We start from the raw sequence: 13574 nt of genomic DNA, 5'->3' as shown, positions 1-13574 counted from the left end.
ACCGTAAATGATGTCCTCGATGCATTTAATTGACCTCATGAATATTAAGGAGGTTGAATGATTGACTAATAACATTGACAATCTGTTTTCAATGTTAATGTCGACAGGTGCTATTTCCAGAGATGCTTCATGCCCCTGCCTTTTTGACAATCTTCTGAACTGATGGTAACTTGATTGTCGGCATTTTAATGTCGCTCCTACCATGTTCGAACAGGAGTCTGATGTTGAAATGACTTTCTGCCTTTTGATTGTAAACCATACTCTACAATGTTTCAACGCATACCTTGGTCAGGCTATATTGTTCTTGGCCACATGTTTGCCTTTCTAACTGCAACCAGCCACATATGGCCATACTGCTAACTCTACACACATAGCAGGGATGGTGACAGGCACTTCACTCCTAGGACACAAGATGCAATAACAGTACCAAGCAATATCACTCTGCAGGCCACATATGCTGCCTAACACAAGGCTACTTTGCATATTCCAGAAGCTCTGTGCCTGCAATCACAAAGACAACAGATGTAACACATGTGATCAGTATTGTTAGCTATTGTGTGTAGTTGTAGATAGGTCCGGGTTCTAATCTCACATCAGCCAAGTGTGTGTGTGTGTCTGTGTGTGTGTGTGTGTGTGTGTGTGTGTGTGTGTGTGTGTGTGTGTGTGTGTGTGTGTGTGTGTGTGTGTGTGTGTGTGTGTGTGTGTGTGTGTGTGTGTGTAAATATATCCCCATGCAGCACTATGTACAAGCCAGTATGGGCTATCTATGTGCAATGGTTATGCATTTTATGGCCCTGTGACTAGCTGATGGCCTCTGTATTGCCCTCCTCTACAAGGACAGCTAATATCATCCACCTGGAGAGTGCTGACTGACAATCTAATATCAGATAAACTCCATGGCACATGTGATAAGTAATTGTAGATGGGTAGGGGTTCTACTTTCACATCAGCCAAGTGTGTGTGTGTGTGTGTGTGTGTATGTGTGTGTGTGTGTGTGTGTGGTGGGGCGATGGAGGCCTAGGCTGTGCCAAACAGTCAACAGCATGTGTGTGAGTCAGGAGGGGTGCAGGTTAGATGGGCCATGGAGAGGTGCCATGTGTATCTGTAGGTGACCTGAGTGTGACAGTGGTGTTTGAATGTATGCATGTACACAGTCAAATCCAGTGCTAGCCCTACACATGTGTATGTTGGACAACTGTGGACTGCACATGATAGAGTGGACAGTTCACCATCTCAGCCATGAACATGGGAACTGGCTCTTCCAGGAGTAGCACTGGCACCACCATGCCGGAGGTCAGATCCAGTGCTAGTACCTGACGGAAACTGCAAAATGCTGGGGCTGTGTCCCCCACGGGACCACCCAGGACCACATGCCCATGGCCTACCACATCTTGGTGTGGATAGCACACTTCCCTTTGCTGTGCTGGAAGTGATGCCACTATGGGAGCGTGACTGTGCATGGCCACGTAGACTCTCAGCAGATGGTGTTGCTGACCTAAGTCCATGTGTCCAATGCCCAACTCCAACCAGATGTTCCAGCACAGACAATGTGTGGTCCAAGACAGATACTGTCTCAGCCTGTCTCCCCACTGCATCAGTGAACCAATCCAGTGTGTCCCAAATGCGGTGGAGGCTGTCATAGATGCCAAACTGTGCTGCATCCATAACCCTATTCATCCATCTGGTGTTACATTCAGAATATGCCTGTGCCTCTATGATGGCTCAAAACATGCAGCAAGTAACCCATGATGTGACACCTGCGAGAGGTGGTGGATGGACAGCAGTCCTCCTGTGAGCACCTCTGTCAATCTGCCTGTGTGGGACCTCGCCAGCTCTCTGGCTATGGCCAGTGTCTGCAGTCACTGATGCCATAGTTGCCAAACTGTTCTGTTCAATGTCGCCAATCTCTGACTGTTTAATATCTGTGGCCTCTGTGAACTGGGTATGTGTGGGTACATTGACTGTGTGAGGTGACAATGGGGACAGAAGATGGATGTCAACCTTTGGAATAGATTCAGCCCCCAACAACCCCACCTGTGCTTCACTATGGCCACCATCAACATCAGAGTCTGATGAGACACTGACATCAGGTTGTGAGGGGGACAGACTCCAACCTCCCGGTCACCTGTGAAAACCAAGACAAAAGCAGTACATTACTACCTGCACTATAATGTATAGAAAATCCACACAGACTCATACAGATGAGGATTCACAACTGCATTACCAGTCACACATCTTCTGAATGCCACTCCCATGCACAACAGACAACCTCACACCAACATACACAGACAACTCAAGCCCTTTATAACATGCACATCAGCCACATCCAGGTAAAGTTGCCAATATAATCTCTTAGTAATACTGAAAATCATATGCAGATATCGGCTAGTAAGCCCTAGGGCAGATAGCCTAGTATCTACCTATGAACCTATGAACAGGTTAATAGGAGAAAGCACAGGGAACTGACCTTTAGACATGCCAGGAGGGATTGTCATTATTACTAAGTACTAGAGCTGTTTCCTTATATATTCTTTTTAGAGGAAAAATGTCACTCAATGTGTCTCTCAATGAGTCTGTAGAGAGCACTGCCACTTGAGCAGAAACTAATACGTAGACCCTGAACATTTAAGGATTAAGTTTTTAGGCAGATATTCTGAAGTTAGAAAGATATCAAGAAGTACTTACTGAAAAATAAAGAATTAGCTTGTCAAGAATGATGAAAAGAGGGGAGTTACATGAATGGCTACTGCCTGGCTACTACTAATTCTGGTCTCAGCACAGCTTCACTCTGATGGGATACAATACTCCTTTGTGACTTCTCTCACCAGAAGCAAAATGTTAGCACTAATCCCAAAAAGAGAAGCAGGTCACGGCCTGTTTGGTGATACACAATCTTTTCCCAGGTGAAGCAAGGGTCTGCAGGCTTGTAGCCTTTTTCTGGTACGATAAGCAGAGACACTCACTCTCAAACCAGAAAGAGTCAGGAATCAATGCACTCTGCTCCTACCATCACCAGGATCAGAATATAAGCACAGATTCTAAGCTGTCACCTATAAAGCAGTTAATAAACTTTCTGGTGATCAGCATTCTCCAGGAAATAATGTAACTGCACTCCTCTCACCAGGAGAAAACAGAAGCACCAATCCCAAGATGACTACTGAGAGGCAGAATGTGAACTCTCCAATAAACTAGTGGTCCTGCAATAGATGCTTAAAGGTAAGATGCAAAAAAATGGTTTATCCTAAACACTGCAGTCTGCACTACAGGAGTTAGATGTAAAAGTAGGTAACCTAAGTTTTACCTGTTTAAAAAGTTACATTTTAGTGGAGAGTCACTATTTTTAAAACAGCAAGATAGATTGAAAGGGGGTGGTCACTTTTGTATTCTGGTACTAAATAATACAGCAGGATGGCCAATAAAATTAAATAGTTGAAGGTGGAGTGATTTCATAAAATGATAATTTTGTGCTTACTCACACCAGCCAGTAAATGAAGAGGGGAAATGAGATATATGGTCAAATCTCATAACGGGCAGGCAACTAGAAAGACAATGGTGTTTAAGAACACAACAGTAACAAGGTAGGAGGGTGGGCAAAATTTCTGCCTGACTTACAAGAGACAGAGCTGTGCTCTCTTTTCAAGTTTTAATATGCAGTTAAAAGCAGAACACAAGTAAAATACAATGTAAAGAAAACAAATCACAGTATACAAAATAGAAAAAGGCAATAAAGTAATACAAACTGCAACAAATAAAAAGCAAACTAACCTTTCCCCCGCAGCAAACTGTAGCAGAGTCTGGGTGAGCCTTTCCAGTAAAGTGAGGTGTATGGATTTCCCTACATATCATTGGATTGCTGAGGTTATCTGCACTCACACATCAAAACAGTTGCCCAAAGGAAACAAACCAAGGCTGCAACAGTACATAATCCACTGACCCACCAACCCTTGTGCCTATGGAATGTCACCTTGTAGACAAACACAGGTGAGCAAGTGTTGTACTGTACAGATTACTATAAACACAGTGTGATTCACAACCATAAATGATGTCCTCGATGCATTTAATTGACCTCATGAATATTAAGGATGTTGAATGATTGACTAATAACATTGACAATCTGTTTTCAATGTTAATGTCGACAGGTGCCATTTCCAGAGATGCTTCATGTCCCTGCCTTTTAGACAATCTTCTGAACTGATGTTAACTTGTTCGTCGACATTTTAATGTTGCTCCTACCATGTTCGAACAGGAGCCTAATGTTGAAATGACTTTCTGCCTTTTGATTGTAAACCGTACTCTACAATGGTTCAACGCATACCTTGGTCAGGCTATATTGTTCTTGGCCACATGTTTGCCTTTCTAACTGCAACCAGCCACATATGGCCATACTGCTAACTCTACACACATAGCAGGGATGGTGACAGGTACTCCACTCCTAGAACAGAAGATGCAATAACAGTACCAAGCAATATCACTCTGCAGGCCACATATGCTGCCTAACACAAGGCTACTTTGCATATTCCAGAAGCACTGTGCCTGCAATCACAAAGACAACAGATGTAACATATGTGATCAGTACTGTTAGCTATTGTGTGTAGTTGTAGATAGTTCGGGGTTCTAATCTCACATCAGCAAGTGTGTGTGTGTGTGTGTGTGTGTGTGTGTGTGTGTGTGTGTGTGTGTGTGTGTGTGTGTGTGTGTGTGTGTGTGCGTGTGTGTGTGTGTGTGTGTGTGTGTGTGTGTGTGTGTGTGTGTGTGTAAATATATCCCCATGCAGCACTATGTACAAGCCAGTATGGGCTATCTCTGTGCAATGGTTATACATTTTATGGCCCTGTGACTAGCTGATGGCCTCTGTATTGCCCTCCTCTACAAGGACAGTTAATATCATCCACCTGAAGAGTGCTGACTGACAATCTAATATCAGATAAACTCCATGGCACATGTGATAAGTACTGCAAGCTATAGTGTGTAATTGTAGATGGGTAGGGGTTCTACTTTCACATCAGCCAAGTGTGTGTGTGTGTGTGTGTGTGTGTGTGTGTGTGTGTGGTGGGGGTGATGGAGGCCTAGGCTGTTCCAAACAGTTGACAGCATGTGTGTGAGTCAGGAGGGGTGAAGGTTAGACGGGCCATGGAGAGGTGCCATGTGTATCTGTAGGTGACCTGCATGTGACAGTGGTGTTTGAATGTATGCATGTACACAGTCAAATCTAGTGCTAGCCCTACACATGTGTATGTTGGACAGCTGTGGACTGTACATGGTAGAGTGGACAGTTCACCATCTCGGCCATGAACATGGGAACTGGCTCTTCCAGGTGTAGCACTGACACCACCATGCCGAAGGTCAGATCCAGTGCTAGTACCTGATGGAAACTGCAAAATGCTGGGGCTGTGTCCCACACGGGACCACCCAGGACCACATGCCCATGGCCTACCACATCTTGGTGTGGATATCACACTTCCCTCTGCTGTGCTGGAAGTGATGCCACTATGGGAGCGTGACTGTGCACGGCCACGTGGACTCTCAGCAGATGGTGTTGCTGACCTAAGTCCATGTGTCCAACGCCCAACTCCAACCAGATGTTCCAGCACAGACAATGTGCGGTCCAAGACAGATACTGTCTCAGCCTGTCTCTCCACTGCATCAGTGAACCAATCCAGTGTGTCCCAAATGCGGTGGAGGCTTTCACAGATGCCAGACTGTGCTGCATCCATAACCCTATTCATCCATCTGGTGTTACATTCAGAATATGCTTGTGCCTCTATGATGGCCCAAAACATGCAGCAAGTAACCCATGATGTGACACCTGTGAGAGGTGGTGGATGGACAGCAGTCCTCCTATGAGCACCCCTGTCAATCTGCCTGTGTGGGATCTCGCCAGCTCTCTGGCTATGGCCAGTGTCTGCAGTCACTAATGCCATAGTTGCCAAACTGTCCTGTTCAATGTCGCCAATCTCTGACTGTTTAATATCTGTGGCCTCTGTGAACTGGATATGTGTGGGTACATTGACTGTGTGAGGTGACAATGGGGACAGAAAATGGATGTCAACCTGTGGAACAGATTCAGCCCCCAACAACCCCACCTGTGCTTCACTATGGCCACCATCAACATCAGAGTCTGATGAGACACTGACATCAGGTTGTGAGGGGAACAGACTCCAACCTCCCAGTCACCTGTGAAAACCAAGACAAAAGCAAGACATTACTACCTGCACTATAATGCATAGAAAATCCACGCAGACTCATACAGATGAGGATCCACAACTGCATTACCAGTCACACAACTTCTGAATGCCACTCCCATGCACAACAGACAACCTCACACCAACATACACAGACAACTCAAGCCCTTTATAACATGCACATCAGCCACATCCAGGTAAAGTTGCCAATATAATCTGCTTGTAAGGTATGAAATTTGACACTATGCGTGATAGACCTACACATAAAATCCAGTACACCTATCTTGAGAATGATATGCCAGTACTAGTGTCACTGCCTCAGGTATGTAGCATCTCCCTTTTGTGTTTGAGCAGGCATTTTGGGATAATTGCCTCATGTATACCAGGCTGTGTAGCCACTCATAACTATATGTGCAGACTTGTCGATGGTTGTTCAAATACACACCTGTGACTAACCAGTCTATGAACCGTAGTTATCTGTTCCAGAATGGAACATACAAATATTCTACTCTAGCTAAACACAACATTTGTACATAGGGCAATATGGCAGCCCTTAACCTTCATAGGGTATATATGATCCATAAATAACTGTATCACATTTACCTGGTATAGGACCACAGACTTGGGCCACTCCTAATGAACCTATGAAAAGGTGAGGGAGAGGTATTGTCAGCATCACCAAATGTTGCAGCACTACAATGTAATATGTGCATGTAAACTCTAACCCCTCCCAATGCAGATAGACCTAACACCCATATACAGGTGTGTACAGGCTGCCACAATGACTGATACAGTATTACACTGGTGAATGCAGTACTCTTACCTGGACGCTTCTCTTCTGTGGACACTATGGCACCCACCTCCATGATGTATGTTGTGATTGATGCCTGGGAGTTGTTGTGCATTCTTAGGTTCACCAGGAATTCCTCTGTGGCTGTGAGTGGATGCTCTGTTGCAGGCCCTCCACCGGTGGTGGCAGGATCCCTGGCAACATCAGCTACCCTTCACTGTGCAGCATTCAGCATGTCTGTGTCCCGGTGTTGGACCTGCTCATAGGTCCTGTCCTATCAGCCAATCTGATTGACATCCCACACAAGGTCTGCCCACACTGCTGCCTGCTGCTCTTGATTATGCCTCCCCCTGGGCAACAAGATCCAATGATGCTGTCTCATTCCATTGACTATCATGTCATTCTCCGCTTATGAGAAGGGGGCATGTCTCCGGTAGTACATGGTTCTTGAAAGACAACAAAGGGGGAACACATTACAGGACCAGATACATGGACATCCATAATGTGCAGTTCCAGCACACCTATAATGGCCTGCACCACACAGGTCATACCCCACAGTCTGGCAAAACTCTACATGTGTGTATACCACCAAGATAGTAGTAATACCAGGGTATGTTCCTGTGTGCTGTGACAGATTCTGTTCCAACACCCAGCAATGCAGTCTACTGTGTTGTGTCCCCTACGGACATACTCCCACTAATATGTCACATGGCCACTGCCAGACAATTAACAGTGTGCTATTACAACTGTATGGACAGTCCAGCAACACCAGTGTGCCACACTGACAGGAAACAATACAAATCTATTGTAGTATATGTTCCCTGTAGGCATCATACCTCTCAACTATACAGAGGTTTGTGGAATGTCAGGATGTTTGCCTCATAGTTTTGGTCATTTTCACACAAACCTGTGGATCTCTGACACATATTTAAACACTGATGCTGAGTTTGGGCCTTTGCCCCCCCCCCCCATAAATTATGGCTTTGTCCTGGCCTCATGCTGTAAGAGGTTGACAAGTAAGTCAGGCATACATTAGCTGTCAACCAAACAGGGACATATGTCAACAGAAACAGGGACTTAGGCAGAGTACATCAGGAACACTTTTAAAATGTTAGAACTATGTATGTGAGACAATGGCTGAATGAGGGGGTGAATTAGAGTACATCATTTGACATTACTGGAGTGTACACCCTTACTCATTGTCCCTTTGTACTATGTGTAATCCACTACCTTTCCTACAACAGCCAACTGTTGCAGGAGGGATTGACAGGGACAGAGCTGAGATGTGACTAAAAATTAAGGACAGTCGAGAGGCATGCGTCTAGGTGTAGGACAGCAGAGTATCACTGACATGTCATTACCATAGAACTAAGGCAAGCTTACTATTGTAATCTCTATTCCCCATACCCCCATCCTCCGATCTACATCCTGTTATATGGAGAAATTTATTACATACCTGCTAGAGTGCAATACTCCTTTTTTGAACTTTGCTTGTGGTATACTTTTTATAATCCACTCTCCATGTGACTAAAGTATCATACAGAGCTGCTCCCCATAAGCAGCTGCTTGTCTTTTTAAGGTACTGCTCATTAGCAGGTAATTTCCTCTGCACCAGTCTGTGGCTTAGAATTGCTAATTGCAGCCAAAACAGCTGGATTTCACTATCATTGGCAAATAACATCCCACCACAGTGCAATATATAAGACCGTTTTGTAGACCTGGGCCCCTTTTGTAGTTGCTAAAATGGACATCACTGAGGTGTGGAGAGTACAGCATCTCAGGGGGTAGGTACCATAACTGTCAATTGCATAGATTTATGGAGTATGTCCACAGATTCGCCTCATACATATGGTCAATGTCCCATAACATAGTGGTCATCTGGCAGCTCACTGGCAAACATTGTGCGCTGAGGTCAGTAAGGAAAGAGACACACTTGTGTATCAGACTTCATACTCATCAGAATATGCATGCTAATGCAATAGCTGTTAATCTATCAACCTACTATATTTGTAGAGGCAAATTGTTACAAATATCCCTATCTGTGGGCCCCCTCATTACATCTTGCTATGTCTGAATCCCTTGTTCTAGGGGGTTGGGAGGTATGGTAGGTCTGTAGTGGCTATCTTTACATGCAACTGTGTATGCTACAGGCTGCAGCTGCTGCTGCAGCCTAGTTAGTGCACATGGGGGGAGTGTAGACACTTTTCAGGACAGAAAGCTGTATGTGTAACTGTGGCAGCCCTGTCATTATGGCACAGCCAGGGTAAGGGTACCCTGAACAGTATTGAGGCATGTGATTAAGGCATGTGATTAAGGTAATGTGATTAGTGCTTACTCTGAAGCCTAATTTCCTCAACACACACTCTTCTCATGCTGTGAAGGTGTTATCTTATAGTCATAATAAGCCTGTAATTGGCTTTCCAAACCACACCATCCTTATAGAGCCTTTTTTGGAGTTTGGATTACTCTTATGTGTAGCCCTGAAGGAATTAAAGTGTCTCTGCCTGTAGACTATTAGCAAGCAGATATTGACCTATATCTTGCTTGCATATTAAATGGGGCAAACTCTTTATATGTAAACATTTGGTGGCTTTTGCTGAAGCCTGTATTTTTGCTTTCTGAATGGTGCGACCTACGTTATACCCTGAAGCCTACATCCTCTCCTTAGTTCCACTATCAGCAGCATTTTTATTTGCAATCTCCGCTACATGGATTCTGAAAGTATGACATCCACGTGGAGACTTGTAGGGGCTTAGGCTTAATAGTATACCTTGCTGTTCGTAAACTGCCTCTCTATAGTAGTATCCTTAGGCTGCTAATTACTTATTAACCCTTAGTAGCTGATTTTTACTGATAAAGGCAGTGTGTAAGGCCAACGGTAACTGTTATACTGCACAGAAGTGGAAATACTTATAAAAGTTCCCTTGGGCAGCAGTCCTTTAATTGCACTAGCTGTGTGAGGAACTGGTTTATCCTTTCTCTGTGTGCTGCACTACTACAAATCATCCCATCTTGTACAGGGTAGTCCTACTGCCCCCCCACACCATCCTGTCTCAGCATAGTCCTTTTTAGTGTTTGTTTTATGATAGTTTCATCTAATGCAGCGTTTAAAAAGGTAGGGATAACATATACCACAATCCTTTCATTTCTGCTACTACCTAGGGGCATATAACAATTGCTGAAATGTGTTTTACTATAAAGGGGCATTTAAATATTGCTTAACTGTGATTTTACATTTGCTGCTATCAAGACTTAGGAATTGTGCAACTGCTATTTTTACTGCTCTGATGCTGTGAAAGACTATAATTATTTAAAATACAAGGAGTATTGTACTGTTTATTTGTTATATCTACATATGTCTCTGTGAATGCTTAGTATAACATGTCTAATCTTAATGTACTTTGTGCTAACTCCTGTTTCTCATAACTATCTTGTTTCTCTTGCCTCCTTAAGTTACCCTGCTCTACTTGTGCTTCCAGCACTAATCTGTAAGACGCTAAAGGACTCCCTCCATTTATCAGTGACACACCTCACAGCCTATCTGTCCTACAATCCCTCTATCAAGGATACTAGAAAGTATGTGTATTGAATAATTTCTGTCTGACTGTCTTCCTACTAGTGTACCACTGCTACAGATGGTACAATATGTCTTGAGCTAGGGCAGCCAGCAGCCTCCACCCCCTCTCTTCTATACATTAATTTCTCTCTCTCCCTCATCCTCTATAGATACCTCCTTTTGACTAGCACCCACCTTTCCCTTGTTGTACTCCAACTGACTCCCTCTCTAATCAGCCTGCAATGCTAGACCTGTCCACTAGGTGGCAACCTTTACCCAGCCACATCCCCTTCTTATCCTCTCTATTACATAGCTACTTACCTTATTTCCCATTTTGTACCTGCATTGCTATCCAGTTCCCTCACCTTACCCTTTTACTAAATCTGTCTACTACTACTACCTTTTCAAGGCTCACTTCTCACTAGGCCTTTACCACATCTGACTTTTCCAACTTACCTTAACAGATTAGTCCTGCTGATTGTCTTCTACAACTGATCCAGTCTCTGTCTCTACCCACTCAGTTCGCCCTACAGGCTCACTCTGCTCCTCTCCCTACCCCCAATTCCCACCCACCCCAGGGGTCCTACTCTTATACTTACTAGCCACACCTCCTCCTTTTCTCATAACTCTCTACACAATTCCCATTGGACATCTCCTCGTTTATCTCTCATATCTTACCACTCCCCTCCAATCTCAGCACACCCTCCTACCTTCACACACTTTCACCCTACATACTTCCATATCCACATACATAAATCCAATAGCTAAGCCTTCCCAATGTCTAAGCCACCCACACCATTTCATGTCTTACTCTACTTCACTCTTTTACCACTTCCACTTTTAACCTTTGTCTACTTACTCTCTTCCTATGAGCACCCACTCCATCCTCACATTCATTACCCCAATCAACAAACCAGCTCTCCAGCTGTACCAGTCCTGCTTAACCATGCATACATAACATACTCACCCAGCTACCTACTTGCCAAATATCACAGAATACTATACATTAAATATAACACACTACATCTCAGGAGAGTGCTAGTTCTGTACAGCAGGTTCCCTAACCCAAACTATCTAGGACTACTCCTCTCATTAAAGGATGGTGACATTCACCCTAACCCTGGCCCAAAAACTCCAATCACTCTACATAACCACAATCAGTCTACTAATTATCCCCTTACTAAACCATCTAACTCTCTCTCCTACTAGCTCATCTTAATATACGTAGCATTAACAACAAAGTAACCCAACGCCAAGCTCTATTAGAAGTCTACTCCTTTGACATTATCTGCCTAACAGAAACATGGCTAAAACCTGTTATCAAAGACAATGAAATTATCCCACCTGGATATAATATCCTAAGAATTGATCGAGTATCCAAGAAGGGCAGTGGGGTTGCTATTCTATTTAAGTCTGGCTTAAAGCTAACCACGTACAACTGTAATCTACCTCTAGATTCCAATGCTGAAATTCTCATATCCCTACTTGAACTTAACAATGCCAAATCAATCTATATTATCTGTATGTATCTACCACCTGGAAACAACAAAGACACCATGGAAATTATCATTTGCTGGCTATCCCAACACCTACCCCAAGAAACTATAATCCTAGGTGATATAAACATAGATTGGAACTTCTATTGTAGCAGCTTCCCTACCACCCACATTAACCTATATGTTTTTTCTCAAACTATTACCTCCCCTACCAGAATAAATAATGCTAACAAGAAAGAATGCATATTAGACTGGATTCATACAAACAATCATGCTCACATCTATAATTCTGGAACCCTGCCTGATGATATAGGCGACCACTCACTTACCTACATCATCAGGCATAAAACCAATACTCACATCCTACCCTCTATTAGAAATATCAGATCCCAAAAAAATTTAACCCTGATCTATTCCAAATGGAACTAAGAGCATGCAATTGGGTGCCCTTAAGACACCTCCCTTTAGATGAAACCATTAATTACTTCAATTCTACCTTCCTCACCATTCTTAACCACCACGCTCCAACCAGATCCATTAGAATTACAACCAATTCTGCCCCATGGCTTTCTAATGAAATCAAACACAAGATTAATCTCAGAAATAAATATTGGGACAAATGGAGAATGACTAAAAACCCTTTAGACCAACAAACTTTTAGACTGCTAAGAAATGACACTAAGAAAGCTATACTTTCTGATAAACAGAACTACTACCTACAATTCCAACAACCGAATCATAACAACCCACAAAAATTCTGGGCAAGAATTAACCAGCTATTCCACCCAGGGCAATCTACAACTCCCAACCCTCAGAATACAGACCAGGAAAATCCCATCCATACAGCTAATACCCTCAATACCTTCTTTACAGATGCTATCCAGACACTACCTAGTCAACTATCACCTAATGCCTTCACTCTACCTTCTTTTACTTCCACCCCACCCCCTCCTTTTCATTTCAAACCTGACCCAACCACATTTATTCTAAACCTTTTAAATAAACTGAAACCGTGCTCTCCCTCAGCAGACCAACTGCCTTCTGAATATCTACAGTTATCAGCCAAAGCTATTACCTACCCCATTTCCATACTGATCAATAGAACCATTACTGAAGGTCACATCCCTACCTTATGGAAAGTCTCCCACATTATCCCCCTCCATAAAGGTGGACACTCCACTGAGCTCTCAAACTACTGCCCCATTGCCCTACTTTCTCCTTTAGCTAAGATCATGGAGAAATGTATCCACAGGCAATTACTCAACCACTTAATTGATAATAACTTACTTTCCAACTGTCAACATGGCTTCAGACCATCACACAGCACCACCACTGCCCTCCTTTCCTTTACTGATTGCATTAACAGTAACCACAAACGTAATAATCTTTCTTCTGCTCTATTTATTGACCTGTCTAAAGCATTTGACATGGTAAATCACCAGATTCACATAAACATATTACAATCTCTATCATTAGACCCTCTTTCCATTAAATGGTTCCAGTCCTACCTTGATAAATGACAGCAGGCAGTATTATGGCATAACACTCTA

The sequence above is a fragment of the Protopterus annectens genome, chromosome 17.part0 (assembly GCF_019279795.1).
Source record: "Protopterus annectens isolate FY-2018-M chromosome 17.part0, PAN1.0, whole genome shotgun sequence".
In the NCBI taxonomy this organism is placed as follows: domain Eukaryota; kingdom Metazoa; phylum Chordata; order Ceratodontiformes; family Protopteridae; genus Protopterus; species Protopterus annectens.
Note: the sequence above shows the minus strand (reverse complement) of the source record.